Consider the following 6,651-nt stretch of genomic DNA (forward strand, 5'->3'; position numbering starts at 1 on the left):
GGGTGGTAATCACACAATAGAATATATAGATGTCAAAGTATAATGCACACCCGAAAATTATATGATTGTATTAACCAATGTTACCCCAATAAACTTTAAAAAATTAAATTTAATTTAATTTAAAAATAAAAGAATAAGGGTAAAATACACATTATTAGATTGAGATATTTTCTTGTTATCAGGTATACATCACTCATTATTTCAATAAATAAATAAATATTTATTGAGCAATATTGTGTAGTGGTTATGAGCATGGACTCTAGACCTAGACTGCCTGGGCATGAATCTTAGTTCTGCAGCTTACTAGCTCTGTGACTTTGGCCAAGTTACTTAACCTCAAGTTTCCTCAGCTGTTAATGAAGATAACAATAGTAGCTACCTCATAGGGTTGCTATGAGGATTAAATAAATGAATACATTAAAGAGCTTAGGACTGGAGAATTCCTACAAGTATTTGCTATTAATATGCCAGGCACTACTCTATGTACTTTGAAAATACTGATCCTCATAATATCCTCAGAGGCAGGTACTCTTATTCATCCCATTTTACAGATTATAATACTAAGGCATAAAGTTTAAGTAACTTTCCCAAGTTCAGATAGCTAGTGAGCTTCAGAGGTGGGTCCAGAATTCTTGTTTTTAAGCACTACACAATGCTGCCCTTCAAAGTAGAAGGAGGTAAAAACAAAGAGGCAAGGGAAGGAGCAAACGATTCAGGGCCTGGTAGGCCACTGTAACGACTCTGGCTTTTATTATAATATGTGATTTGTTTTAACAGGATTGCTCTGGCTTCTGTACAGAAAACAGACTACAGGGGTTGTTATGGGTTGAACTAACTCCTTCGAAGAAAGAAGTATTGGAGTCCTGACTCTCAATATCTCAGACTGTGATCTTACTTAGTAATAGGGTCTTTACAGAGGTAATTGAGTGAAAATAACGTCATCAGGATGGGCTCAAACTCAACATGACTGGTCTCTATATAAAAAGGGGAAATGTGGGAATAGATATGTGCACAGGAAAAACACAGCCATCGACAAGGAGAGAGGTTTGTCATAGATCCTTCTCTCAGCCTTCAAAAGGAACCAATTCTTTCAATACCTTGATTTCGGACTTCTAGCCTTTGGAACTTGAGACTATAAATTTCTCTTGTTTAAGCCACGCAGTTTGTGGTACTTTGCAGCCCTAGCAAACTAATACAGGAGAGAAAAGCAAAAGCAAAAGAGACTAGTAAAGTGGTAATTGCAATAATCCAGGCAAACAATGAAGGTGGTTTGGACCAGCTTTTGAATTCTGGATATATTTTGAAGGCAAAATCAAAAGGATTTTGCTACAGATATAAGGTGAGAGAAGTTAAGGACAACTCTAAGGTTTCTGGCCTGGGCAACTGGAAGAATGATGTTGCCATTAACAGAGAACAGGTAGAGTGACTTTTGGAAAGAAACATTAAGAGTATGGATTTGAATATGTTCATTTTGAGATGCTTACTGGGCATCCAATAGAGATGTTAAATAAGCAACTGAATATCTAAGCCTGGAATTCAAAGGACAGTTATCAGCATATGGATATTACTTAAAGGCTAAGACTTAATAAGATCACTGAGAGAGTGAGTACCAATAGAGAGGGAGTCCAAGAGCCCTGTAACATTCCGCGGTAAGGGTTGATAAAGAATCAGCCAAGGCCATGAGAAGGAACTGCCAGTGAGATCAGCAGAAAACCAGCAGTGCATGGAGTCCTAGAATCCAAGTGTTCCAAGATGCTTCAAGAAGGAAGGAGGATCAACTGACTCCAATATTTCTGTGAAATCAGAAATGACCACTGGAATTAGCAAATGGAGAACAATGCTGACCATAACAAGACCAGTTTCAACAGAGGAGTAAGGATGAAAGCATGATTAGAGCAAGATCAAGATAGCCCATGAGAAGAATTAGAGAACTAGTACATACAACTCTTTCAAAGAATTTTGCTATACAAGGGGCCATTGTTAGGGAGAGCTGAGAATTGAGGAAGAGTTTTAATTTAATATGGAGGAAAGTAGAGGATGTTGAAAGCTGACAGAAATGATATAATAATGATAGAAAAACTGATGATACTGGACAAGAAAGGAGTAAAAAATATCTTGAGTAGACAAAAGAAAATGGAATTTAGCACTCAAGTGAAGGGATTAGCCTTTTCTAGGAGCATAGGTAGTTTATCCAGGACAGAAAAGGAAGAATATGTGGATACTGGTGCTATAAGGTAAGTGTATAGTGACAATTTTTGAAAGGCCTCTTCTGATTCTTTGTCTTCTGTTAAATAAGAAGCATGGTCACCAGCTGAAAACAAAGATTGTGTTATAAGTACTGGAGGTTTGAAGAAGTAAGAGGAAATATGAAATGGTCCCCTAAGAGAGAAGAACCAGAGAAACTAAAAGGATAAAGGGCACATTTCAGGAAGGGATTCCAGAATGAAGCTTAGATACAAGGAACAGTGAGCAAATTAACTGGTCAACATGTAGATAAACCTAAATACTATCTGTATAAAAAATCTTAATGCTCAATTTGAAGAGTTAAAAAAAAAAAGACAACTAAAATACTGGACAACAACTGCTATAGGTAAAGAGTAAGTGACTGAAGTTAAAATGTTCTAGGGCCCTCTTACCATTGAGAGGTTAAAATATTAACGTTAGATTTTGTTAGGTATTCAAGTAAAACTTTGAGAGTAACCACTAAAAGAACTAGGTGCCAACTTCCAAACCAATAAAGGAGATAAAACAAAATAAGATAAGTAAATACTCAACCCTCAAAGGGAGGGCACAAAAAGAGAAAAAAACATAGGAAAAACAGTAGCAATGGAAACCGGATGAAATAAATAAGACCAGCTCTGTCGATAATCACCACAAACATAAGTGGACTAAACTTGCCAGTTAGATTTAAGACAGAAATGGTCGGATTTTAGTTAACAACAACAACAACAAACTACATGTTTACAAGAGCACCTAAAACAGAAGGATTTATAAGTCAAAAATAAAATGATTGAAAAATATATACCAGGCAAATATCAGCCAAGAGAAAGTCAGGGAAGCTAGAGTAATATCAGATAAAATAAAATTTCTCCATCAACTGGGCTACTCAGAAGCTAGCTGACAAAACTTAGAGTCACAAGAGGTTATTACTGAGAGCCCCTCTGCAGGCAGTGCTGTTCAACAGAATTCTCTGCAATAATGGACATGTTCCATATCTGCACTATTCAAAATGGTAACCACAAGCCATAGGTGGCTATTGAGTACTTGAAATGTACTATAACTGAGGAGCTAAATTTTTAATTGTATTTAATTTTAATGAATTTAAAATTTAAGAGTGACATGTGGCTAGTGCTACATATTGGACAGCACAAACCTAGAGATCAATTAGTCCAGTTCTCTCATATTACAAAGGCCTACAAAAGGGCAGAGCCTACCCAAGGCTACAAAGGAAGCCACAACCAGAATTTAGGTCTCCTGATTTCTAATTAACCTGCTTTTCTCATACCCAACACTTACCTAGCTGCCCTAAGAGTAAGTCATGAGTGTAAACTAAAGACATCAGAAAAGTATTATCCACTCTCCTCCCAGCTTACAAAAGAAAAGGTCAAGTGTCAGAGCTAGCGGCCAAGCCTCTAAAACGGGAACACTGTACCTGAGAGGTAGAATAACATAGTAGTTAAAAAAATCTGTCTGCAGTCAGACTTTGAGGAAGAGTTTTAATTTAACACCTGGGTTGGAATCCTAGTTTAGCCACTTACTGTTTTCACAAATGCAAAATATAGCTAACAAAAATATCTATTCCATAGGGTTGTTGTGAATGTGAATAGGACATACATGGTGTGGAAGGTAAACATTCCATGTGCCAGTGCCAAATTTTTATTCCGGAGACTTGACAATCATCCATTTCTGTTTCAGGCAGGAGAACACATGAATCGCCTCCACTGACAGCTTTCTCTTTTCTCCTTTAAAGTCTTCAAAGGAGTTTCTGCACTCAGAGGCAGGAGTGGTATACTTATTGGTTAAGAGCACTGGCTCTGGGATTTGTGGCCCAGCTAGCCCACTTACTAGCTGTGTGACTCCTGTGCCCTATTTTACATTATCTGTGAAATGAGGATGATAATATTATTATCTATCTCAGGTTATTATGAGGATTAAACCAGCCAATATGTGAAAAATGCACAGAACAATGCCTGGAATATACAAAATATACAGTAAAAGTTAGTCATTATACTTCTTCCCATAGGTAATATATTCCAAATTTTTAGCACATGGAGAATAACAAAATTATTTTAGAATTCTAGAATGTTAGAGCTGGAAGAACTCTTAGGAATAATTTCTAGTTTAATCTCTCACTTAATAAATGGGCTCCAGGGAAGATCACAGCTGGCTGCATGGTCTGACCAGGACTAAAATCCAGGCCTCCTGATTCCTATCCAGTGCTCACACCACACAACTGTACTTCTTAATGAAAATGGGAGAGTCATTCAGTCTCTCCTCTCTGCAAACCACAAGGCCATTTTCTGGAAAAAGCCAAAGCTACTTACACATCTGGAAAGAAATCTTACTCATCAAGATTTTCAAGGACCACTGCTCTAGGTAGAACTTTTTTGGGAGGTGCAGTGGGTGGTCTATAATCTATTTCCCAAGAATCCATACCCACAAGATATAAAAAATGAAATTTTAAAATATTAATTCCTTTCAGGAACAATTATTCTTTGGGAGGACATAATAATAAACATTAACTAATACTTTCTAAATTCGTAACACAATATTAAGTACCTTTTTTTTTTTTTTTTTCATTTAATCATCACAGCACAGTCACCTGCCTCAAGTTGCTGTTATATGTGCTCCTAGTGACCTGGTTTCCCTGCTCACAGTACATATCACAGTGTCATGTAATTGTCTGCTTACTTGTCTTACAGTCTTCAGACTATAAGCTAAAAAATGGCAGGGATCACAATGATCATGTGTACCATTCTTTCAACAAATAAGCATGAATAAGACAACAATGGTCCTGGCTTCCTGGGGCAGACTATACTTCTCAAAGATGGTTGCAATAATACCTCCCATTCCACAAGCTCTTCTTACAAAGTGACATAACATTCTTGCATTGGGAGCAGCAGGGCAGCAGTTAATGTCCCTTCTCCTTGAACATGCCCACACAGAGTTTGGAGGAAGTGGTGCTATGTGACTTGTAATGCTAGATGATAAAAATGCTATGCATTTCCACCATGTCTTTTTAGTGCGCTCACTCTTGGAATCCAGCTCTTTTTGTGAGGAAGCCCATACTAGCCCATGAAGACAGACCACATGGAGAAATAACCAGTTCAGCTGAAGCCCCAAACATCATGGAAGCAGTAATACAACTTTCCCACTGTGCCTTCTTTGAATTCCTGACCCACAGAACCATGTGCATTATAAAATAATTTTGTTTATGCCACTAACTTTTGGGGTGGTTTATTATGCAGCAACGGTAATAAGAATAACCACATAGAGCTTAATGTCTAACAAAGAATAAAGATACTGAATACATGACTCCAAGGTACTGCCTACACCTACACAGTAACTATAACAGAGTAAACTATTTGTTGATGTCTGAGGTAGTTACTATGCCCATTTTTGTAGATGAGGCACTAAGCTTTGAGAAGTTAAGCAACTTGCCCTAGGCCTCTTAGCTGGTTAGTGGCAGAATAACTTAAAACTCAGATCTAAACCCACTCTCCTAACACTATACTCTTCTGTCTTATTTGGTATTTACAATTATATGTTAAATATACAGTAATTTGTTTTTAATCTGTCAATATTTAAAAATTCTGGCCCAGTAAAATTCACCATGCAGTTTTATCACTGAGATGGAAACCCACGTATCACCTCAGAGAAGCATTTCCTGACCTTCCTAGCTCAAGTAATGACAGCTTCCTTATCCTTTCCTGCCTTTCTGCTCCATCCCATTTTCATTTTCTTTCTAGCATTTATCCCTAACTGACATTGTCTTATTAATTGTTCATGTATCTACTCTCTGTCTCTCTGACTTGAATAGAAACTCGTGAGGAACCTTGTCTCTCCTCTTCACCTCTATATCCCTAGTGCCCGGAATATGATAGGTGGTCAAAAATTATTTACTGAATGAAGGAGTGACTGTATTCAGGCACACTGAATGTCCGCCCAATCTCATCACCCGCCAATAAATATACAAATAGGGAGGATAAGAGAAAACAGAATTTAAAACAGCAGGATTGCAGCAGTCATTCCATACAGTAAGGTCAGTGCGTGTGTACATGCACACACATACACACACAAATGGAGGGGAAAGAAATCCACGCTACTACATAAACCCTGAGTTCGAATGAAGATGTAGGTAATGGGATGGTGGGGGGTGAGAGTCACATCTCCTATCCTCTATTCCTAACCACTGTCCACTCAGTCCTCAAAAAACAAACAAACAAAAAAACCCAGTTTCTTCAGATACACTGACTGAACTACAGGAAGGAAAATTGTTGGTGACCCCCACTAACATCAGACCTACTCTCATCTAGACTTTCCTTACACACCAGTCACTCCTTCCTGAAATGCAGGTGCTGTTCCCCCCAGGGCGAGGAGGAGGCAGTAACCTAGCCATTCAGGGAAGAGGTAAGGTGTGGGGGGTGGGGG

General features: G+C 38.0%; 1 protein-coding gene across 2 annotated transcripts in view; it reads right to left on the bottom strand.

The window, feature by feature from the left end:
* The window catches only part of LOC102881310 (thioredoxin domain-containing protein 12), a 25,839-nt gene that overhangs the window by 17,276 nt on the left and 1,912 nt on the right, over positions 1–6,651 (bottom strand). The gene's annotated exons all lie outside the window — the stretch shown is intronic.

Source organism: Pteropus alecto, unplaced genomic scaffold (assembly GCF_000325575.1).
Source record: "Pteropus alecto unplaced genomic scaffold, ASM32557v1 scaffold25, whole genome shotgun sequence".
NCBI classification, from domain to species: domain Eukaryota; kingdom Metazoa; phylum Chordata; class Mammalia; order Chiroptera; family Pteropodidae; genus Pteropus; species Pteropus alecto.